This window comes from Equus asinus, chromosome 16, assembly GCF_041296235.1.
Source record: "Equus asinus isolate D_3611 breed Donkey chromosome 16, EquAss-T2T_v2, whole genome shotgun sequence".
Classification (NCBI taxonomy): Eukaryota; Metazoa; Chordata; class Mammalia; order Perissodactyla; family Equidae; genus Equus; species Equus asinus.
In genome coordinates this window covers 9121993-9147728 of record NC_091805.1, presented here as the reverse complement: position 1 = coordinate 9147728, position 25736 = coordinate 9121993, and the positions used below count along the sequence as shown (strand labels likewise).

The window sequence follows — 25736 nt, the reverse complement described above, 5'->3', positions numbered from 1 at the left end:
CATGGCTTGTTTATGTTTGTATCTACCGCACTCAATACAGCACCATTCAAAGAATGGCTGTTAATCTGAGCTCTGTCTCTAAAATGGGTGGTATCAGGACTTCGCCCTGCATTCTATAGAGATTGCATGATGCTAAAACTATGGCTATACTCTTGGTTAAAAATATGACAAACAGAGAACAGTAATAAATGAGGAAAGAGGATGACCAGCTTTCTACTATCAATTTTCAGAGCCAATACCATGGTAACATGCTATATTTATCCTACCACAGGAGGGCCTGAACTCACGGTATTCTGATGTATCATTAGCCTGGTCATTGGTTGGGAAGAAAGAAGTTTCTACTGAACTGGAGCAGAGAACCTGGACCAGATACAGAACCGTCCCTTAGTTCACCTGGTACATTTACAGTTCTATGATCTTTGTTCCGCATGGGTTCCTATTCAAGGTTGTTCCTGCCACTAATCACAGACCTTGTCCCAGTTTAGCCCTGATATGTGTTCCAGCCAGTAACATTTATAGATTTCACACCTGACAAAAATGTAAAACTGAGCCTTACTAATAAAATTGAGAACCACAGAACTAGGGCTATTTCCCAAAATCACGCAATTAAATCATGTGTATCAAGACCCAGGGATATTCTGTGGGATTCAATGGAGGTGGGGTCTTCAAGGAGAGGCACTCTGTCACATGTCATATATTACATTCCTGCTGATTAATGGCATTGTAGGAGTTAATAATTCACATATTACAAACTCAGTTGCATGAAAAACATGGGTTCTTTATTTTCTATGACTGATCTTATCTTGCTCTCAAGTCTCCCATTTTATTGGGCAGTGGGAAAATTTAAGCTTACCAAGTCAAGTCACTCAGTCATGTTTACTTTGAATGATTGGATATGCGTAATCTCTTTCGGTACTTGCAGCATCTTTCAAGGTTTCTCTCATCTCCCCTTCTCCAAGCCAACATAGACTCTGGATATAAATAATATCTTAAGCATCCTAATGGCAGAGGGAAGGAGAATCCCTAAATCAGAGAGTTGTTTTGCGTTCTTTCCTCTAGAACCTGGCTGGCTTCCTTAAAAATGTTCCTTGTGCCTTACGATTATTTGCATCCCTCTGGTATATGCTACTGAAATTCATGATTGGTGAAACTTGGCTATTTTCTTAGCATGTTGGTAATCTCTGTGCCCACTCTGATGACATGGCCCATGCTGACTTCCACTTCTACTACAAGTTATCTAAAAATCTCAGCTACATTCTCCACATGCCCCCCTCACCCCGCCCCAAGCAGGCCTTCTGGCTCTCTACACTTAGCTATCTCTGTATCATCTCCTATGATTATAAAAGGACATCCTGCATCTTTTCTAAACCACAGGGCAACCAAGGGAGACATCTGGTATACAGCCTTCTCTCTACATAAACATATCACACCATCATTCTCTTCAGCTCAGCACCCACAGGCATACCAATACTGATGTAGGTGATTCTGTTAGGTAGTATCTCCCCAGAAACCCAAAGAAGAAGTGGGGCAAAAGTGCTTATTATTTCAACTTCCTCCACAAAGTCTACATTTTGTGTTTATATGCTTTGCTACTACCTTTCATGGATGCCCTGGATAGGTCAAGTGGGGCACCTGGGTAGAAATGGTTAAATCTGATCTGTTCTTTCTTGTTTTCCATTTATCTCTCTCCTTCTCTGAAAACTGAAAGGTCTTTAATTTTTCTCCTCTTCCTGTCTGGCAGACTCCCTCTACATCATAGTGTCCTTTTTCTATTCTCTTTCCCAAGGGTCTTAAAACTGCAAATCTATAGCCAAAGAAGCCATTGCATTGAGGAGGAGGAACACAAAGGGAAGTGTTTACAAATAATGTGCCCAATACCAGAGGAAAATCTTTTCTCTCAGAGGCGATTGAGACGAAAATTTCGATTTTAGTCATTACATGAAACTTTTGTATACATAGTTCTAGAAAGACTGGTATAACTTAAACTTAAATAAGACATAAGGATTCAGACTCAATTCCTTGAAAGTCCCACCCAGCTTGTACCTCTATTCAGAAAGAAAGGGCTAAGGAATGAATCCAGTAATTCTCCAGGAAACGGATCTCTTAATAAGATTCCTTCTTTGAATCAAGACTGATCCCTTCTTTGAGTCAAGAGCTTAAATTGGCCACACCCATATTCAGACTTCACTTTCCCAATACTCTTATTTGAAGGTGTCAGAGGCCCTAGAGTTCAAAGTTCTGTACCTTCTCAAATCCCACCTCTCAGTAAGAGTAAGGTTGTTAACATTTGACTACCCAGTCAGAATTGGATTGAAAAATCAGTGGGGGTGATCTATAAGTGAAGGGCAGACGAACTGAATGACAGTAGGTAAGGAAGGCAGGAGCTTACATTCCTGTGAATACAACCACAGTGGATGAGCCAAAGGAAAAAGGAGAGGCCTTATTCAGAACTGTCAGCCTTTTCTGATTTGCTCCTCATTCTCATGGTCAGAACATGTCCATCGCTTGGGGACAGCATAGTCAACACTGAGCCAAGAGAAGAAGGCTGACTTCCGCATGTCACAGTCAAAGGATGGGTCTGATTAATGTAACATTAACCTATTATTTAGCACTAGAGACTCTCAGATAGAGAATACAATCAAGCCATGAAAGTATTGCCCAGTGTGAATGCACATCATGCCCTACATGTTAGCATTCACTCCAACCCCTTTCAAGAGATTTGAGAAATCCTTTTTAGCTGACAAAGAGAAAATGTCTTCACCAGCTTTTCTTTCTGCTGAGGAAGATTAGCCCTGAGCTAACATGTTGCCAATCTTCTTCCTATTTTTTCACTTGAGGAAGATTAGCTCTGAGCTAAGATCTGTGCCAGTCTTTTTCTACTTTGTATGTGGGTCACCACCACAGCATGGCTGATGAATGGTGTAGGTCCACACCCAGGATCCAAACCCCCAAACCTGGGCCGCTGAAGCAGAGCACGCTGAACTTAACCACTATGCCACAGAGCCCCTTTACCAGCTTTTAAATAGGCAACTATGGGCTAAAATATAAAGCAGGAAACTTTTTCCTAGAATATCATCTACATCCAACTATTATTCTGCCATTAGAGTTTTATTCTTTTGAGACTGAAAAGTTTTTCCAGAAATTTAAATATTATTGTTAAAAGAGCACCAGAAGAGAGTGATGTCAGCAAGATGGTGGTATAGGAGTTTCCAGTGCTTGTCCCCTTACAGAAACAATTTGCACAACTATCCATGACTGAAAATACCTTCAAAAGAGCTAAGGATACCAGGTGAGGGATTACAGCAGGTGGGTGGAACACAGAAATAATAAAAGATGTGGTGAAGGAGGTACAAAAGACAGTTTTACATTACCCTCGTCACCCCTCCCCCATTTCCAGGCAGCCCAGTGCTGAGACACCCTCCCTGTGGGGAAAGGACACTGAAGTGAGCACCCCACTTCACTGTGGACCCCAGTACCGGGCTCACCCCAGCACCAGGCTGGCCCCCTCAAGCCCAGTCACCAGTGCTACCCCAGTGGTCCCCGGCACCTGATCAGCCCCCACACACCCAGGATCAGGGCCCAAACACGCAAACCTATGTCTCAGGCCCACCACTATAGACTCAGGTACCAGGCTCATCCTGTGGACCCAAGTGCCAGATCTGACCCGGTAGACCCAGGCATCAGGCCTGCCCACTTGCTAACACAGGTACGAGATCTTCCCACCCAAAGACTCCAGCAGCGAGCCCACCTAGAGACACCACAAAATGACTCATCCAGAATCTCTCTGAATGGGCTGACTGGTGAAGGGCTTTCCTTGCCAAAGCCAGTTGGTAAAGACTATAAGAGGTGCCTATTCCTTCAAATGCAGACACCAACACAAGGCCACAAGTATCATGAACAATCAAGGAAACATGAACCACCAAAGAAAACCAATAAAGCTCCAATAACTGACCATAAAGAAATGGAGATCTATGAACCATCTGACAAAGAATTCAGAATGATCCTCTTAAAGAAATTCAGTAAACTACATTAAAACACACGTAGACAACTAAACAAAATTAGGAAATTAATGCATGAACAAAATGAAAAGTTTAACAAAGAAATAGAAATCATTAAAAAAACAAACAAAATTTCTAAAGTTGAAGAATACAATGACTGAACTGAAGAATTCAATAGAAAGCTTCCAAAGACTTGACCAAGAAGTAGAAAGGTTCAATGGACTTGAATACAGGTCATTTGAAATTATCCTGTCAGGGGAGAAGAAAGAAAAAAGAATGAAAAAAGTGAAGAAAGCCTATGTGAATTATGGGATACCATTAAGAGAAACAATCTATGCATTAGTGGGCTCCCAGAGGAGAAGAGAGGGATAAAGGGGCAAAAAGCTTATTTAAAGAAATAATGGTTGAGAACTTCCCAAATAAGGAAGATTAAACAATCAAGTTCATGAAGCTCATAGTGTCAAAAAGTTTCAACCCAAAAAGATCTTCTTCAACACATTCTAATAAAACTGTCTAAAATCAAAGACAAAAAGAGAAGTTTAAAAGTAGCAAGAAAAAAATATTCCTCACATACGTGGGAACCCCAATAAAGCTATCAGCAGACTTCTCAGCAGAAACCTTGCAGGCTAGGAAAGAGTGAGATAATATATTCAAAGTGGTGAAAGGAAAAAACTGTCAACCAAGAATGCTTTGCCTAGCAAAGTTGTCCTTCAGAAATGAAGGAGAGATAAAGACTTTCCCAGGTAAACAAAAGCTGTGTGAGTTAATCACCACTAGATAGACCTGCCTTACTAGAAATGCTAAAGGAAGATGCTCAAGTTGAAATGAAAAGGCATTAACAACATGAAAATATATGAAAGTATAAAGCTAAAAATAAGGGTAAGAATATAGTGAAATTCAGTATACTCTAATACTGTAATTGTGGTATGAAAATCACTTTTACCTCTAGCATAAAAGTCAAGAGGCAAAAGTATTAAAAATAACTATAGTTACAAAAGTGTATTAATGGATGCATCATATATAAAAGATGTAAATTGTGACATCAATAACATAAAAGTGGGGGGGAGGCTAATATATAGAGTTTAGGTATGTCATAAAAGTTAAGTTGTTAATCAGTTTAAAATAGACCATTATACCTCTAAGAAGTTTTACATTATCCTCATAGTAACCAAAAATTAATAATCTGTAGTAGATACACAAAAAATAAAGAGAAAGAGATCAAAGCATACCACTACAGAAAAATCATCAAATCACAAAAGAATACAGAAAGACAGGAAGAAAGGAACAATGAAACTACAAAACAGTCAGTAAACAATTAAGAAAATGGAAATGTAAATCTTTACCTATCAGTAAAATTATTTTAAATATGAATGGATTAAATTCTCCAATCAAAAGACATAGAATGGCTGAATAGATAAAAAAGCAAGATCCAAGAATATGCTGCCTAAAGAGACTCACTTTAGCTTTAAGGACACACATAGACTAGAAGTGAAGATATGGAAAAAGATATTCCATGCAAATAGTAACCAAAAGAGCAGGAGCGCTGTCCCATATCAGACAAAATAGACTTTAAGTCAAAAACTGTCAAAAGAGACAAAGAAGGTCACTATATAAGGGTAAAGGGTCAATTCAAGAAGAGGAAATAACAATTCTAAATATTTATGCACCCAACATCAGAGCACCTAATATATAAAACAACCATAAACAGAACTGAAAAGTGAAATTGATGACAATACAATAATAGTAGAATATTTCAATACCCTACTTTTAGCAATGGATAGATGATCCAGATGGAAAATCAGTAAGGAAAGAGCAGATTTGAACAACCCCATAGACCAAATGGGCATAACATATACAGAACATTCCATCCAACAGCAACAGAGTACCATTCTTTTCAAGTGCACATGGAACATTCTCCAGGATCACATCTTAGGCCACAAAACAAGTCTCATCAAATTCAGGAAGATATAAATTATGTAAAATATCTATTTTGAACACAATGGTATAAAACCAGAAATCAATAACTGGAGAAAAATTGAAAAATTCACAAATATGTGGAAATTAAATAACACACTCCTGAACAATCAATGGACCAAAGAAGAAATCAAAAAAGAAATAAAAAAAATCTTAAGACAAACAAAAATGGAAACACAATATACCAAAACTTATGGGATGCAGAAAAAGCCATTCTAAAAGGAACGTTTATAGAAATAAATGCCTACATTAAGAAAAAAGAAAGATCACAAATAAACAATCTAACTTCACGCTTCAAGGAACCAGAAAAATAACAAACTGAATAAACCTAAAGTTAGCAGAAGGAAGGAAAGAATAAAGATCAGAGCAGAAAGAAATGAAATAGAGACTAGAAAAACAATAGAAAAGATCAATAAAGATATTAGTTGATTTTTTGAAAAGATAAACTAAATTGAAAAACTAAGCTAAACTAAGAAAAAAAGAGAGAAGACTCAAATAAATAAAATTTAATGGAAGAGGAAACATTACAACTGATATCACAGAAGTACCAAGGATCATAAGGAAATACTACGAACAATTATATGACAAAACATTGTAGGACCTAGAAGAAAAGGATAAATTTCTAGAAGCATACTACTTACCAAGACTGAATCATGATGATACAGAAAATCTGAACAGACCAATTACTAGTAAGGAGATTGAATCAGTAATCAAAAACTTTCCAACAAAGACAACGCAGGCCCTGATGGCTTCACTGATGAGTTCTACCACACATTTAAAAAAGAATTAATACCAATCCTTCTCAAACTCTTCCAAAAACTTGAAGAAGAAAGAAAACATTTAAGCACAGTTTATGAGGCCAGTGTTACCCTGACACCAAAACCAAAGAAACTACAAGATAATTACACACCAATATCCTTGATGAACATAGGTGCAAAAATCCTCAACAAGATACTAGCAAACAGAATTCAACAGCACATTAAAAGGATCATACACCATGATCAAGTGAGATTTACCCCTGGGATGCAAGAATGGTTCAACATATGCAAATCAATAAATATACTACAACACATTAACAGACTGAATGATAAAAATCATGTGATCATCTCAACAGATGTAGAAAAAGCATTTGACAAAATCCACCACCATTTTATGATAAAAGCTCTGAGCAAATTAGATGCAGAATAACTGTACCACAATATGATAAACTCCATATATGAGAAGCCCACAGCTAACATCACATCCAATACTGAAAACTTTTCTTCTAAAATCCAGAATAAGACAAGGATACCCACTCCCATGACTTCTTTTCAATATACTACTGGAAGTCCTAGCCAGAGCAATTAGGCAAGAAAACAAAATAAAAGGCATCCAAATCGGAAAGTAAGAAGTAAAATTGTCTCTGTTTGCAGATGATATGATCTCATATAGAGAAAACCCTGAAGACCCCACCAAAGAAAATCTCTTAGAACTAATAAATGAATTCAGTAAAGTTTCAAGACACAAAATTAAGATACAAAATCAGTTCCATTTCCACACATTAACAAAGCAATCTTGAGCAAAAAGAACAAAATTGGAGGCATCACACTACCTGATTTCAAAATATACCACAGAGTTATAGTAATCAAAACAGCATGGTACCAGCACAAAAACAGGCATGTGGACCAACAAAACAGAATAGAATGCCCAGAAATAAGTTCAGGCATTTACAGTCAATTGATTTTTGACAAAGTTGCCAAGAACACACAATAAGGAAATGACAGTCTCTTCAATAAATTGGTTGGAAACACTGGTTTTCCACATGCAGAAGAATGAAATTGGACCCTTACCTCACTGCGTACACAAAAACCAACTCAAGTGAATTAAAAACTTAATGATTCTTTTTAATCAGCCTATCAATAACCAATGTTGTAGCTGGACCAGCCCTTGTGGTTCTTATTATGATTGCAAGACATCCTTCAGCAGTAACCATCAGGAAATTTTGAAAAAATTAATGTTTATTACTTAAAGGACCTGGAAATTACACAGCACACTGGGGGCTACACAGTGAAATCACGGTTAGAGAGGGAGAAAGTGCATGGGCCTGGCCTTCTGCTTTTATTGGGGTCAAGGGTGAGGGTCCAGCATTCTGTGGACCAGAAAGAGAAAGACAAATACTGTATGATCTCATTTATATGTAGAATCTAAAAGGAAAGGTCAAACTCATAAAAGCAAAGAGTAGAACAGTGCTTCCCAGGAGCCAGGGCAGGTGTGGGGTGGAATGGAGAGATGTTGTTCAAAGGATACCAAGTTATAGCTGTATAGGATGAATAAAAGTAGAGATCTAATATCCAGGCATGATGACTATACTTAATAATGCTGTATGAATGCTGGAAAGATGCTCAGAGAGTAGATTTCAGAAGTACTCATCACACCAAAAAAAAAAAGGTAACTATGTGAGAGACGATATGTTAATGAGCTTGACTGCAATCATCTTTTCACTGTGTGTATGTATAGCAAACAATCATATTGTACAGCTTAAATATAATATGTTTTTTATCAAAATATATATATTTTATCAAAATTTTTATATATATTTTTTATCAAAATATATATTCTTTTATATATATAGTTTTTATCAAAAGATACATAAATTTTGAAAAATATTTTTTAAAAAGAGTATGAGGTGCAATGGATAAAGGAAGTATGACATATTCATTCAAGGGAACACTATAGAACAATAAAAATAACCAAGTTAAAATGACACGAAATAATATGGAAGAAACTCACAAACAAAATATTGAACAAGAGAAGCTAGACCCCAAATAACATATAATCTGTGATTCAATTTAGAGAAAAACAAAAGCAGACAAGGTTTTTGTATTAGGAGTTAGTGGTTATTTTTGGTGGAGAGAGGGATAGTCAATAGAAAGGAGCCAAGGCAGACTTCTGAGGTACTGATAATTAGTGTTTTGTGTTTGAGGTGGGTCTCATTACGTAATGTATTCAGTTTGTGAAAATGTATCAAGCTGTGCATTTATGTGCACTTTTTTGTATATATGACATTTCAGTAAAAAGTTTAAAATACTTCTGCTACTCCTAGAAGGGTCTCTTTAAGCAAGTTGTATTCTTTTCTGTTTTTTAATTTCCTCAGTGCAAAAATAGGTATAATACTATCTACACTCAAAATTTCTTGTGAGAATAAAATTAAATTTTACAAATTGCCAGAGACATAGTGAGCCTTTAACAGAACCCTCCCTCTCACTGTCTGCTTTTGAAAGGTAAATATCCCTAAGAATGGTAATTCTTAAAGCTATTATCAGTGACCTAGGACATTAATTAACATCTTACTCCAAATAAATTGACAGACAGACAGACAGCAGTTCATTCAACACGCTTATTAAGCACTGGTAAAAAACAAAAGCTATGAAGAGATATGGCTGAATTACAGCCCCTACCTTCAAGACATGTTCAGCATACTCACCAGCTTAAGTCTCCTGCAGGGGGGAGGCACATGCAAATAAGGAAACAGGGCAGCAGAAGAGAGGAAAGAAGTGTCATTTGGAAAGCTTTCAGTTGCAAACTCAAAATAATAATAAATTATGTAATAAATCCCAAAGTGCTCCTGGGCTAATTCAGCAGTTTAATGACATCTTTGAGGACCCACGGTCTTTTATATCTTTTAGTGTGTGATTCTCAGTGCGTCTGCTTTGTCTTCAAGCCAGTTCCCCTAATGGTAACAAGAGAGTTGCTATGGTTCCAGGCATTGCATCCAGGTGTGGTGATGTCCAAAGGCTCTTCCAATAAGGAAGAAGGAGGAAATGTGACTATTGGGTAGGAACCAATAGTCTCAGCTACAGAGTTCCATACGCTGAGGGCAAGGAGGAGAGCCATAATTCTGATTTAGCTTTTTTGGTAGCTGGAATTATTAGCAGTATTGTTCGTGTGGGGTTCCTCTAGTTGTAGGTCATAGCAAACAGGGTATAAATTATCATGAGTAAAATCCTCTTAACTTCCACTTGTTGCTGCCACCATTACCTGCTGCTGTAGGGTAGGTGGGAGGGGGCCTAACTCAAGCTTTACCTACTGGTCAGTTTTGCTTTTGTAGCCCTGGTCTATGAAAGTAGATATGATGGAGTGTTGGTCACTTCTCTCAACCTGAGTCCATACACATTGTAAGAAATAACAAGGAACCGTCTCTGAATACAATCAATCACAATGATGAAATTTCAGCCAAATACAAATCTGCTGAATGTGTCTGTACTTCCTCTGAGTAAAGATAAGTAATGGCCTTTCCTTATTGACATTAGGCCTACAAAGTGATTTACAAAAATTGCTCAATCAAGTTAAGAACTAAAAGGCAGAAACAGCATAAACAGGATACCAAGTAGATCTCAAATACTCATGCCAGTCAGTAATTTCAACTTCCTGCCTCCTTCATCTCGTCCCAGCTGCCAACAATATCTCCAACAGCCGTATGTGTACACGCTCAGTTAAACTGAATACCACAGAAGGATTTCTTTTTGTTACTAGCATTTTTTTTCTTGTGATCCCTGCCCCCCTCACTTAAACTTAGGAAAAAGACCTAGAATCACCTGGTCTGAATTTCTGGATTCCCTCACCTCCATAACTATATTAACCATAAGAATGTGAATTTCTTTTACTTTCTTTTACCCAATCCACCTTCAGAGGGAGAAGAGAATGGGTGAGAAGGCAAAATTCAGTCAGGAAAATAAAAAAATAATACATAATATTGTATAAATTCTGTACTTAGTTGAAAATCTTACTCAAAATCAAGAGAATGTTTTTAATGAATCATATAGGCAAATGATAGAGGTTTCTTTTCCTCTTTTGGAGAGGGTGAGAATGGGGCAGAAAAAATGGAGAATGAGGAAAAGAAGACACTATATCCTATATGTATGAGGATTGGGATACCTGATCTAAAGCCAGGTTTCGATGTTGGTCACACTGACCTATGCATCAGTGTTTCCACCTATTTTAAGCAGCCCATCTGCTAACTTACTCAATATTCTCTACCAAACTCTAATGTGGCTGCAACAAATGTGGGTAGGACAGTTTTTCATTGTACATATTTGGCTATTGTACAGGAGGAATACTCTAGACAGAACAGTCATTGCCTGCCAAATCCATATCTCCTTCTAAGTAAAAGGTAATTCCACAATTAAATCGTACTGCTCAGACATCCATGTTTTGAACTATAGAAGCTCCTCCCAGCTATGAATGATTGACCTATTGGTGGACACATGATCCAAAGATAGCCAGGTTGTCATCTGACCAGGGAGGTTTATGGCCTAACCGGAAAAGAGGGATAAATATGCCAAATTCTTTTTTCAGTAACCTGTACAGAGCAGTAAAGAGAATTTGCGAGTTGAAATAGAAAAGAGCTAGTCACGTTAATGTAAAAGCACTGAAGTCAAATTACATGAGCTGTTCCCACTGAGGTCCTTAAAATCTCTCAAACAGGGAATCCCCCCGCTCCATTCTCTATGTGGCACGACCCTCTCACCAGGTTCATTCATTCATGCAAAATGCATATTTTGATAACTGCTATGTACCAGGCATAATGGTTAGCAAGCTCCAAAAATATAATGCAGACCATGACAAACATGGTCACTGCTCTTACAGTTTGCAGTATGGTGGTAAAAACACTCACCAAACAGGGAGAGGCACAGGACCTGTGAGAGTGTTAACGGAGACATCTAACCTGGTTTTGCTCAGCGTGGGGGATCATCTATCTCCATGTTTCAAAATTCTCCTCATCTTTCAAGGCTTCACTGATAACTCCAGCTGGAAAAAATCACATTCCCTTCCGAAGCCATTGGTTGCACTTCTATCATAGCACTTGCTTCATTCCATCCTAGTTTTTAGCGTATTGTTCCCGGGTCTCATCCTTTACTCATCGCTAAGCTCTTGAGGAAACTAACAGTGTCTCGTTCACCTCTGCATTCCTTCAGTACCCAGAACAGTTCTTTACATGTAGCAGGTTCTCAGAAATCGAGTTCAGAAACCTCTCCAATGCAATGGTCTCAAAAGAGGTTGTGGAAAGAGGAAAATTTTCCTAATGATGACAATTTTTTCTCATTTTTATAGTTTATCTTTCTGAGGGAGTCATTTCCAAATCCAAAGGCATTCAAGTTAAATGCAAATGGTTTGCCTTGAGTCCTAAGAGATAAACGGTGATGCTTTGTTTAAATAACTGCTAATTAAAACAGTAAGAGAAGGGTTACATTTCTAAAAATGGGAAGTTCTGAAGGAAAAGCTGATCCACAAAAGAAGTCCCTCTGGAAGAGAAATGTATTGATTAGGATTATTGTGGTTGCAGGTAACAAAAACCAACTAAAACTGATTTGGAAATTTATTATAAGCCAACTTGGGAATTTTGTTGGGGTTCAAGGAAAACTGGAACCAGAAACTCACATGCCATCAGGGCTCACTCTTGGGCTCCTCTCATTTTTCTCTCTTGTGCAGTTTCCTTTGCTCCTCAGACCTCATTATAACTCAGCTACATCTGCAAAGACCTTATTTCCAAATAAGGTCACATTTCCAAGGTTACCAGGGGTTAGGATTTGAACATATGTTTTGGGACACAATTCAACACACTACACGTGCTCGTGAAGATGCTGGCTCACATCTCTTAGTCCCAAGTCCCAATTCTATCAGAAGAAACTCACAGATTATGATGTAGATGCTCGCTGCTTGCTCAACCACATTTTAAGGGGATATGGTCACACTTCACTGACATAGTTAGATTATAGTCGAAACTGATTTTGGAAACTACTCAGGGAGTGATGTTTTAGGCATGTTAGATTTGAGATACCTATCTGATATTCAGGTAAAGATGTTGCATAGGCAGTTAGGCACAGCTGATCCGGGTTAGAGAGAGAGGGCAGGTGAGAGATATTAATCTGAGAGTCACCAGTTTAGAGGCTATTTCAAGCCACAAGACCAGACGAGATCACAGTGATTGAACATAAGAGGACCAAGAAGTGAGCCCTGGAGCACTAACAGCCCTATGAACTGATTATTATCTCCATTTTACTGAGGCTGGAACAGAGGCTCAGACATGGTAAATAACCTAACAAGGTTAGACAGTTAGTAAGCTGCAGAGCCAACTAGCAAACAAGGGCTGACTGCCCAAAGCCATCATACCACACGGCACATGGTGGCAAAACAGATCTGAGATCCGGCGATGAAAGTGGCAACCCCAGCAATACATTCCCAAATGAATCTCTAGGTCACTGCACCCACAAGCCTTCCCACACACCACGTGCTTCCTGGGGAGTTTGTAAAAATAAGAGTTTGAGGCCCCTACTCCATAAGCCTCTGATCTGATAGATCTAGAGAGGAGTCCATGGAAGAATTTTTTAACATTACCTAAAATGATTTCATAGTCGGGTTTGGGACAACTCATCTGAAAGACATCAGACAAAAAAGTGTGAACCAGAGGGAAAAATGAAATCTGCACACTTCCTGAAGCCTTCCTGAGATCGTAGAGACAACAGCAACTCTCGGCTGAGCAAGAGGACAGAGCCAATGGGAAGGTAGGGCTGGCTCTAGACACCACACCTGTCCAAGAAGAGAAGGGGTGTAGTTTCTCAAGAAACACTTAACTTATGGCTCATTCACGCAGAAGAACATCCTTCTGATAAGGCTACCTAAAATCGAGTTACCTTTTTCATTTCACAGGTGGCCTCTTCTGAGCCTATTGCCAGTAGTTCCCAGCCTGGGATGCACCTAGGAATGATCTGAGTTCTTTTACAAAAAATAGATTCCTAAGCCCACCCAGACCTAATGATTCAGAATCTCAGAGATCCAGGAGTCTGTCTTTTTACAAGCTTCCTAGAGGATTCTTAGGCACCCAGTCCAACAACAGTTTGTGAACCCGTATATTAGAACCATTGTTGCAGAGAATGATAGTTCCTAGGCCTTTTTCACATGTACCCGTGTTAAGCTAAGACTCTCTCATTGAATAGTGTGCACATGCTTTAAGTCTTTTTGGACATAAATGCAGACTCAACATTACATTGTTCGAGATGTTAGCCACTAGCTTTGTGTGGCCACTAAACACTTGAAATGTGGCTAGTCCAAATTGATATGTGCCAAAGGTGTAAAATACACTGAATTTCAAAGACAGTAAAAAACAAAAAAATGTAAACTATCTCGTTAATAACTTTATATCTATTACATATTAAAATAATATTTTGGATATATTCAGTTAAATAAAATATTATTAAAGTGAATTTCACCTGTTTCTTTTTACTATTTTCAATTCACTTCCCAGAATGCTAAAATTATATATTTTAATTATTACTTGCGTTATTGATATTAAACAGCACTGACTAGCATGTATCTATTGATTTTCTCATTGTTTGTTAATCACACTATGTTCTGACCTCCCACTGTCCGTTGCTCATAACTCTATAAGAGACTTGCCCTAAGATGCTCCAGTTATCTCTTTACGTGTCAGCCTCCACCACCAGACTGAATGGCTTGAGGATTCGGCCCCAGCCTTTTTCACCTGTCTCCTCTGCACCTAGCACCGTGTATGGCACCTGACAGATGTTGGTGAACAGCTAATTTCTTCGCCTTCCCTGCCCAGGGCCACGCAGATTGTTAATTGCAGAGCACAGACTCTCACCCAGGTCACGTGACTTCTGCTCTAATGTGCTATCCATGACATCCCACTGCCTTACACCCTTTCTCTAAAGATTAGCACAAGAAGCAAATTGAAGTAAAACTCAAATCAGTCCAATTTAGTACTCATTAGCAGTTTTTATGAAGACTGGTTATAGAAGAGATTGAAACTCAAAGCTAATGTGACATTTTGAATCATCTCAAGTTGTCACATTTCCATGCTGCGCTTCACTCTCATTAGGAACAGTAATCAGGAGCTGGGCCTGTTATTATACTGTGTCCCTCCCTCTTATTAAGGCTTAGCGCTCAGGTATCTAATACTCATGTTGATTTTCTCACTGGCACAAAAAGTTGTCTATTCCTTTTTTCCCTGATTAATGTTTTGGGGAGTTTCTCCTTTTTCAGACTACTTCCTCAACCTGCTCGTTAGATCCACATATGAATTTTCTCCAAAAGCATTTGCTCATAACTTGATGGATGTATTCAGGGTCTTTGTACAGGAGACATCCAGTGATGCCTTTAGTTTCCTCTGCTAACACCATGGAATCCCTGGGTTATGCAGGACCCTGGGAAACAACTTTTCATATACAATATAAACAATTTGACTTTAAAATGTGTTAAAAAATTCACAAGCCCATGTTAAGTATAGTCAGTTACGTGAATAAAGATTCAGAATAGTGGGTAGAGAAGAAATACTTGTATATTTTATTGAAAAATGAGTGCATGGAAAGACTCTTTATAGCGTCCAGCTAACATCTCTTTCTGTTCAGGCCCATCTCTTGGTGTTCTTTATTATCAAATGCTCTATTCTTGGCTAGTTTCATACCTCTTGCTAAGAGAAAAATGTAGCAATGCTGCTGCTACTCCCGTGCCATGGCTCTTTGAAAACTGTTGTATTGAAACAAGATAGATGTTCCTGCCTGTGTAGCTCCCTAATACCATTAACTTAATGCCGGTTACCTCATTATTTATATAATAATATAATTGTTCATTGTGCCACCCGTGACTATTGGCTTCCAAGGACTGTTTCAAAGGTCTTCGCTGTGTTTCATTGATGATGACCCCAAATGCAGGTCTTCTCTAAAATATTAAGGAAAATGTGAATGACAATTCACTTCCCAATTGTTAAATTTGCCATTTAGAATTTTATAACACAAAACATAGGAAAATACTTCTTACAACCATATCTTCTCTTGAACACCATCTCAGTCCATTCAGGCTGCTATAGCAGAGTACTATGGTCAGTTTATAAACAATGGAAATTTATTTCCCACATTTCTGGAGGCTGGGAAGTTCAAGACCAGGGTGCCAGTAGGTTTGGCATCTGGTGAGAGCCCACTTCCTGGTTCATAGACAATCTTCTTCTCACGCTTTCCTCTCGAGGTCGAAGGGGCTAGAGAGTTCTCTGGTGTCTCTCTTATAAGGGTGCTAATCCGGTTCATGAGGGCTCTACCCTCATGACCTAATCACTTCCCAAAGGTCCCACCTCCAAATACTACCACTTTGGCGAGTTAGGACTTCAACATATGAATTTGAGGGGGTGGACACAAACATTTAGCCTATAGCAAACTCTTTAAGTCATTTTCATTTCATTCCTAAAATGTGATCTCTCTCAATTTTGACCATGTCTACCTTCACATACCACCACCGCTAGAAGAATACGTGAAGGACCCATGGGCATAGTGAACAAAACGGTTTCATTCATTGAAGGAATTGCCATCCTTCTGCAGGCACAACTTAAGATCATCCAGGGAGAGCATGGCATTACTACATCCATCAGAAACAGGAGAAGACATTGACTAGAAGGGCCCATTGGTGTTATAGAACAATAGTCTCAAAAGCCCTCAGAGGAGACAGGTGAGGCCATCCCAGGAAGACTTCCTGCTGTCTGGTACAGAGCCTGCAGAGGGGTTGGGATGGCACCATGGTTGTCAGTGGTGAGGTATGTACAGAATTAAAGATACCTGCTGCCACCACCACAGCCCTCTAGAGATGGCACAGCAATTGGAACACAGTTTGGCAAGAGCTGACATATGAACCACATACATAGCACAAAGCTGAGGGTTGGAGTTGGACTGTCTATAGCCAGTACCCCCAAATCATCCTCTGTCCCATATAAGTGAGAATCATCCAAAATCTTATGTGATTGTGTAAAAGAAATACCTTGTTAGCCAGCAGAAACAATCTTCTCACCACGCCACCCTCCTGCCTCTGAATCCTGGTCCAGATCCTGGGTTGTTCTCATAGGCATAAGTCCCAGAGCTCCTCAAGGCACCTGGTTGACCACATGAGGGAGTCAGAGAAGAGGGTATGAGAGCACGGCAAAGGGGCTAAAATGGAACCAGGTACAGTGCAGGTCCTGATCCCCGGTCTTGGGGCACTCCTCCCTCATGGCACTGCCAACCCTGACCAGTCCAATCAGGGGAGAGAAAATGAAAAGTTTCAAAGGAGGCACCCCAAAGTGTGAGGATGTCCCTGAGGGACGACATATTGAATTTAGGGATAAAGGACTTTGAAATGCCCTCGAGAGTAGACTAGAAAGGAAACGATCTTCTCCTGGGAAATCATACCACATTAGAGGGAAAGGGAAATCCACAGGCCATTCCATTTGTGGCTCTGTCCCACTCACCACCTTGTGGGTACATTTTAGGTCAGATTTCTCTTAATATTCAGATGAATATATCTGTGAACCTCCAACTCCCCACCACAAGGATGTCCTAATACTCTTCCTGGGTCACTCCACCAGGGTTTACTCGTGTATTTCAGGTTTAGTCCCTCTTGTTTTTTCAGTGTAATAAACACACTTGCACATCCACTTGAGTCTGGTGCTGGAAGCTGCTTTGGGGATTTGCAATATTTTCTCTCCCCAAAATCCCTTTAGGCTCTCGTGAAAATTTGCACTCTCCTACACCAGTGACCTCCAGAGTTCTGAAAGTGGGGCTGTCCTCATCAAATCAAAAATACATTTTATTTTACACTACATTCCACTATTACTCCTATATTCAGCCGAATAAAGGTGTGTAGTGTTGGGGGCAAGTGTTGATGACACAAAATAGTGATGATGTCAAGGTTTCTCTGTATCACCTTTTCCTTGTCTAGGCAATATGTCGTAGCAGTGAAAGCATGGATTTTGAACCTTTTAGAACAGGGTTCAAATCCTGTCTTCATGACTTGTTAACTGTGAAACATTAGCAAGTTATTTCTTCTCTCTGAGATTTGACTCTCTTTCCTGTAAAATAGGGTTAGTAACATCTGCCTAGTAGGGTAATTGTGAAGATTAAATAGGCTAATGCATGTAAAGTCCTCGGCGAATAAGGGGCAAACAGTACGCACTAGTTAATTTCCCTCCTGTTTCACTCCACCAGTGGCCTCTGACCCCCAGATCCAAGCGCAGAGTGCAGGTGGTTACTTAGCACCATTGATGTAGCAGCTCAGCTCTAGACAAGCCCCTGCTCACACTTCTGACTGCATGCTCTTCCCTTCCAAAGGAATGGACTACATTTCTCTTGGGAATGCTCTGTTCACAACAGTGGCAGAAATAAAGGGTTGATTCAGCAGTCAGCCAGATTCTAACCTAGGCTGAGAGCAAGGTCTGGCTTCACCATTGGTAGGTGGAAAAGCAGGCACATAGAAAAGCTCCACTCTGCGTTAATCACATCCTACTTTCACACAGCTCCCTCTAATACCTTCATGGTAGAGCTCTAAGTAAAAAGTCATCATTTTATCTTTAAAATATTGTCAAGCTTTTCCTGAACATTTACGGGGCAAAACTTATCCCATGGAAAAATCTCTGTTATTCTATTAACATGTAGACTTCTGTCCACCTACGTTGGCTAAATTTTGTTATAGATTGACGCTGTGTGTATATAATCAAATATTTTGACCAAAAGTCAGGCTTTGAACATATAGCTTACTTAGTTCCATTATAAAATTTTGGAGGTAAATGGACATTTTGCATTGGTAAAAAAAAGAAAAATCAATAAGATGAGAACTGCAATGTTTGCATATAGAAATAACAAAAAAGGGGCTGGCCCCGTGGCCGAGTGGTTAAGTTCGCGCGCTCCGCAGCAGGCGGCCCAGTGTTTCGTTAGTTCGAATCCTGGGCGCGGACATGGCACTGCTCATCAGACCACGCTGAGGCAGCGTCCCACATGCCACAACTAGAAGAACCCACAACGAAGAATACACAACTATGTGCCGGGGGGCTTTGGGGAGAAAAAGGAAAAAATAAAATCTTTAAAAAAAAAAAAAAAAAAAAGAAATAACAAAAAAAAAGTGCTAAGTTTTTGCAAGGTAACTGCTTCCTCTTAACTGGCTAAAATTTTAATATTAATTTGTTTGTCAGTGGTTAAACACCTGTGTACACGTGTGTGTGTGTGTGTGTGTGCACACATACAGATGACCTTTAATTAAAAGCAGGTTTTAGTCCACGTAAGAGTTCGAAAACAAAATTAATCATTACGGAGGATGATGAAACAAAGAATTTTAGGTTGCTTTCCAAAGATATCAAGTCTCCTTAACACTTCACATTTCTCATTTTATAACACATATTCATTCATTCACTCAATAAATATCGTGCACTTACTACATATCAGGCACTTAAACAGCTCTTGTGGTGTTTACATATTATGGGGAGGGGGAGATTAAATAATATATCTAATAGAATGTCAAGTAATAAGTTCTACGAAGAAAAACAAAGCAGGGTAAATGTACAAAGAGAAGTGGGGAAGTTCTTTTTTAGATAGGATAATAAAGGAAAGTTTTCCTTCCTGAGGATGTGGCCTTTGAGCCGAATTGAAAGAAGCGAGGAAGTTAGCCAAGTGGTTTTTTGGAGGAAGCCATCATAGTCAGAGGTAATCCAAGGCTTGAAGGGGGAGCAAAGAGTTTGAGGAACATTCAGGAGCTGTCATTGCTGAAGCAGAACCAACAAGGGAGAGGGTGGTCAGAGAGTAGGTCAAAGAGATCGCCAGGGCCTACTTCCTATGAGCAGTGGTTCTCAACTAGGGGGAAGAAGGGACTCTGCTGCCCTGGAGGTTATTTGGTAGTGTGTGGAGACACTTTTGGTTGTTAAAACTTGCAGGAAGTGCTATTGGCATCTAGTGAGTAGAGGCCGAGGATGCTGCCAAGGACAGCCCCCCTACAACAAATTATCCCACCCAAAACATCAGCAGCACTGAGACTGAGAAATCCTGATAAAGGACAGTGATTCTCAATCCTGTATGCACAATAGAATCATCCGGAGAGTGTTTAGGAATACTATGCCTCTGTGGCCTTACCCAGAGATTCTAGTTGGCTTTAGGGCCTAGGCATCAGTAATTTTTCAAAAGTAGAGAAAGATTTAGAATAACTGATGTTGAGCATATAAGCACTCATCCTACTCACAATCAATGAAGTGCCTAATTGCTCTTTCCTTCTAGGCTGCAAGTTCCACGAGGCCTGGGACCCTGACTATTTTGTTGTTAGCAGTAGCTCAGTCTAGCACAGTAACTGACACACAGTAAGAACTAAAAAAAGGAAATTCAAATTGAAATGTGAAATTGAAGCATCATAAACAATAGTTTCATGATTCTGGGCAGTCTTCTTAGTAACTAATCAGAATGGTCAGCGGGGAAATTATTTAGAACTTCTACCTTAAGCCACAAGATTTTGGCATCCAAGTTGCTCTTCTTATTGCCCGTTTTCTTCCAGGACTAAGCAATGTCACAACCCTCTATCAGCTCCGAGTTTTTATGTCTATTAAACATAGACACCTGGCCATCCTCAGTAGTCTCTCTATCTTAAAATGTGTTGTCTTCATGGTTCCTTTAATTGATATAAGGGATATGAAATTTTGGTATTTGTTGAATCTTTGATGCTGGGAACCAAGCAATATCTTTGAGTAAAACTTCAGCAGTCATAAGAGGATACAAAAAGTCAAAAGATGCTAAGAACTCATAAGAAGAGGAGGAAAAGGGAGACTTCCAAAGGAAAGCATCTGCTAATTAGCTAATCTTCCTCTGTCTTCCTCTTGTTAGTTTTTAGCATCATTTGACCTTCCATAGAACAGCCAATGTAAACAGTTTAAAATAGCATTACTCTGCATAAAAGTTCAAATGACTTCCCATAGATTTACAATAAAATCCACCCTCCTTAACATTCCCTACAAGGCCTTAGATGGTGTGACCTCTGCCTACCTCTCTCATATCATCTCCTACCATTCCTCCCCTTGCCTAGAACTCTTCAGCCAACTTGGCTATTTCAGGTCCTCTAGTGTAGCAAGACATACTCATTCTGGCCTTAGGGCCTTTGCCCTGCCAGGAATCTTGTCCCTCTAAAGCACACATTGCTCGCTGCTGTTTGTTATTCAGCTAATAGTTAAATATTACCTCCTCAAAGAAGCCTTCCTGAAAACCCAACATAGCTCCAATCACTCTCTGTCACACCACTGTGTTATAAAACCGTGCATAACACTTAACCTGATATTTTTCTTCTTTACTTATAAAGTTTTTTGTTTGTCTCCCCACCCACCATAACAACACCAAGAACATAAGCTTCATGAGAGTTTGGACTTTGTCTTCCTTGTTCATCATCATCTCCTCAGTCCCTCTTACAATTCCTATCACATAGTAGGCACGCAGTTAAATTTATTGGATGAATGAATCAAGATTGGTCTCTGAATCTGGTTCTCAAAACCATTTCCCAAGCAACAAAGAGAATAGCCTGCAAAAGTTAAAGTGGAGTTTATGTAGAGCCACCAAGCTAGAAAAAAACCATTGGTCTTCAGGCCAATTATGGGTATCCACTGGTGTTTTTTAGAGGGTCTACCACTAGCCCGACATCCTCATGAGTGAGAAGGCTGAGCTAGAGCTGGAGGACCCTGAGATATCCTTGCTGTCAGCCCTTCCTGGACCCCAGCAGGAAGGCGTCTTCAGCCCTGGCAGAAGAAGGAGTCATCGTGACTTCGGTGATGCAGAAGAGATCATACTTCTGGAGGCACAGAAGACGTATGCAAAAGAGGCAAGGGAAAAGGCCATCCTGAGGACAGTGGACACTAGAGGAAGGGAACACTCACAGTAGGAAGCTTTAGCTGAGGGCAAATTTCATTACGGTTGAAATTTTATTTGGGGGCAGTCTTGAATGTATCAATTATTATTTACCTTTTATGTACTTCCAAATATAGGCATCTCTTTATTCCCAATGTAACTCTAGGAATAAAAAAAGGAGTCCCAAAATTGCTCTTCAGATTTTAAATGAAAAGATTAAAATACCATAAATGTGCAAGCTGGAGAGAGTACTATGCCAATTTTTGCTTGGAATTTATTTGCACAAAGTAAATGTCAACTTTAAGATCCCAAAATGGAATATAAGATGATACTACTGTATTTAATTCGTAATGGCATTCAAAAACGCTACAATGAGACACATTACCAAATTGCAAATGATTTCAGGTTCTGTACATACAGAAGGATCTTGCCTAAGGTGTTTAAGTGCTAGGAGTCAATAGGTTAAAACAAATATACTCTACATGACATTAATTCAAGTTAAAGTTTTAAAACGAAAAGTGCTCTTCCACTAAATGGTAATGTTTCTCCCTAACAAACTGCCAAATCATGCCCTTGTCAGGAGAAATAAGCAGAATAACAAAAGATGTGCCCCAAGTGCCTGAGAGGCAGAGTGCAGCATATTAACCAAACCACGTCTCTCACACTGCTCTGTTCTTCCCTCCTACTGCTTCGCTCCACGAAGCTCCTGACTCACAGAGCTCAGCCAGGTAGGATGCTACAAGAGGAGGGCCCAGAGGCCTGCACACGTGCAAAGGAACAAGAAGTCATGCCACCTCTGCTCTTCTGAAGATATCAGAGATGCCTTTGTTCTTTTATGATACATGGTAAAGGGACTTCATTGATCACACCAGTGCAAAGAGCTAGGCGTGCAGGCACTCACCACTTATTATTCATGAATATATGAATCAATGAATGAATGAGAGAGCGCCCGAGATAAAGTTACACATTTTCCCCATATCCTAAATAGAAACTGAATATCGCCTCCTTAGACATTATGTTAATCTGGCCCTGATGATCTTTTCTCTTTCCTTACAAATACCTCTATTGTAACTCAATGCTTTCCAAGGTGTTCCAAATAGTGCTAACACCACCTATCTTATTTTGTCAGATTCAGTCCTTAGAAAATACTTCTGCTCGAAGGTCAAAAGTCTCTGGGCAGCATAGGAATCATCCTTTGCATTTTTGTTATTCCCTACCTTCAGTAAGTTGGCAGAGAGATGAATTTCAAGGTAACAAAAGGGACATTGTGGGTTCACTTGGTAAACCTCTAAAGTTACCCTAAAAGAATCTGAAGCGATAGAGCCAACTGTTTGTATGGTAACATGTGCAGATAACACGGCTGAAATCCAGAAATAAACCAACACATCCCAGGGGAAATCCTGTGCAGAGGTTCTACTGAACACAGTTGAAAAGGTCAGCTAGTGCAGATAATAGCAAATGCATATTTGAGTAAAGTATGCAGAGCCCATATGTCTACCACAGCACAGAGTTATCCAACCATAAGGGGGTGTTTGGTCAACACATGCCAGTTTTGTTTGGGGGGTGGTCGTGGTGTCAGATTTTTTTTTTAAGATTTTATTTTTCCTTTTTCTCCCCAAAGCCCCCTGGCACATAGTTGTATATATTTAGTTGTGGGTCCTTCTAGTCGTGTCATGTGGGATGCTGCTTCAGGATGGCTTGATGAGTGGTGCCATGTCCACGTTCAGGGTTTGAACTGCCAAAACCCTGGGCCACCGAAGCAGAGCGAGCAAACTTAACCACTCGGCCACGGGGCCAGCCCGCCGTGGTGTCAGATTTAACTCTGCAGAAATGGGAAGTGCACAAAAGCAATATGTGAAAGCTAGTGAAGGAGAATGTTAAGTTTTGCCCAAACTTGTCCAAGTAGTGTGCGGTCGTGATAGAGCTCACTGAGCTGATGAAAAGAGGGTTTTTTAAACCATAATTTTAATTTTTTAATTAAATTTATTTAAACTAAAAAGACTCCCCAAAAACCCTTTCACCCAATTCTCCCACCCCTACTCCCCACCTCTGGCAATCAGCATTCTGTTCTCTGTATCTATGAACTTTGTTTTTGTGGGTTTGTGTGCATGTGTGTGTTTTATAGATTCCATATATAAGTATTTCTCTTTCTCTGCCTGACATTTTACTTAGCATGATGCCCTCAACGTCCATCTATGTTGTCACAAATGGCAAAATTTCATTCTTTTTCATGGCTGAATAACACCCCATTGTATACATATACCACAATTTTTTATCCTTTCATCCTTTGATGGACACTTAGGTTGTTTCCCTATCTTGGCTGTTGTAAATAATGCTGCAATAAACATGGGGGTGCGTGTATCTTTTCGAGTTAGTGTTTTTGTTTTCTTTGGATAAATATTCAGATGTGGAATTGCTGAATCATACGGTAGTTCTATTTTTAATTTTTTGAGAAACTTCCATACTATTTTCCATAGTGGCTGCACCACTTTATACCCACCAATAGTGCGCAAGGATTCCCTTTTCTCCACATCCTTGCTAACACTTGTTATTTCTTGCCTTTTTGATAATAGCCACTGTAACAGATGTGAGGTGATATCTCATTGTGGATTTGATTTTCATTTCCAGATGATTAGTGATATTGAACATCTTTTCATGTACCTGTTGGTCATCCATATGTCTTCTTTGGAAAAACGGCTGTTCAGATCTTCTACCCATTTGCTTAATCAGATCATTTGGTTTTTGCTATTTAGTTGTATGAGTTTTTATATATTTTACATATTAGCCCCTTACCATACCTAATTTGAAAATATCTTCTCCCATTCTGTAGGTTGCCTTTTCATTTTGTTGATAATTTCTTTTGCTGTGCAGAAGCTTTTTAGTTTGGTGTAGTCCCACTTGTCTATTTTTGCTTTTGGTGTAAGATTCAAAAAAATCATCACCAAAACCTATGTCAAGGAGCTTACCACTTATATTTTCTCCTAGTAGTTTTATGGTTTCAGGTCTTACACTCAAGTCTTTAGTCCATTTTGAGTTATTTTTTGTGTATGTTGTAAGATACTCGTCCATTTTTATTCTTTTCATGTGGCTATTCAATTTTCCAACACCATTTATTGAAGAGACTAACCTTTCTCTATTGTATGTTCTTGGCTTCTTTGTTGTAAATTAATTGACCATATGTGCATAGGTTTATTTCTGGGCTCTCTATCCTGATCCATTGATCTATGTGTCTGTTTTTATGCCAATACCATACTGTTTTAATTACTATAGCCTTGTAATATAGTTTGAAATCAGTGAGCATGATGCCTCCAGCTTTGTTCTTCTTTCTCAAGATCACTTTGGCTATTTGAGGTTTTTTGTGGTTCCATAAAAATTTTAGGATTGTTTGTTCTATTTCTGTTAAAAAAGTCACTGGAATTTTGCTAGGGATTGCATTGAATCTGTATATTGCTTTGGGTAGTATGGACATTTTAATAATATTAATTCTTCCAGTCCATGAGCATGAGATATCTTTACATTTATTAGCATCTTTTTCAATGTCTTTCATTAATATCTTATAGTTTTCAATATACAGGTCTTTCACCTCTTTGATTAAATTTATTCCTAGGAATTTTATTCTTTTTGATGCAATCATAAATGGGGTTCTTTTCTTAATTTCTCTTTCTGGTAGTTTGTTATTAATGTATGGAAATGCCACAGATTTTGGCATATTGATTTTGTATTCTGCAGCTTTACTGAATTTGTTAATACTAACAGTTTTTTGATGGAGTCTTTAGGGTTTTCTATATATAAGATCATGTCATCTGCAAATAGTGATAGTTTTACTTCTTCTCTCCCAGTTTGGAAGCCTTTTATTTCTTTTTCTTGCCTAATTGCTCTGGCTAGGACTTCCAATACGATGTTGAATAAAAGTGAAGAGAGTGGGCATCCTTGTCTTGTTCTTCACCCTACAGGCAAAGGTTTCAGCTTTTCACCATTGAGTGTGATGTTAGCTGTAGGTTTGTCATATATGGCCTTTACTATGTTGAGGTATATTTCCTCTATACCCACTTTGCTGAGAGTTTTTATCATAAATCAATGTTGAATTTTGTCAAATGTTTTTTCTGCA

At 39.1% G+C, this 25736-nt stretch overlaps 1 long non-coding RNA gene across 1 annotated transcript in view; it reads right to left on the bottom strand.

The window, feature by feature from the left end:
- LOC139040374 (uncharacterized) overlaps nucleotides 1-25736 on the bottom strand; it is a 52019-nt gene that overhangs the window by 11204 nt on the left and 15079 nt on the right. The window contains exon 2 of the long non-coding RNA XR_011494812.1: nucleotides 16770-16881. This is a non-coding gene — a long non-coding RNA (uncharacterized lncRNA). The remainder of the gene's footprint in view (nucleotides 1-16769; nucleotides 16882-25736) is intronic.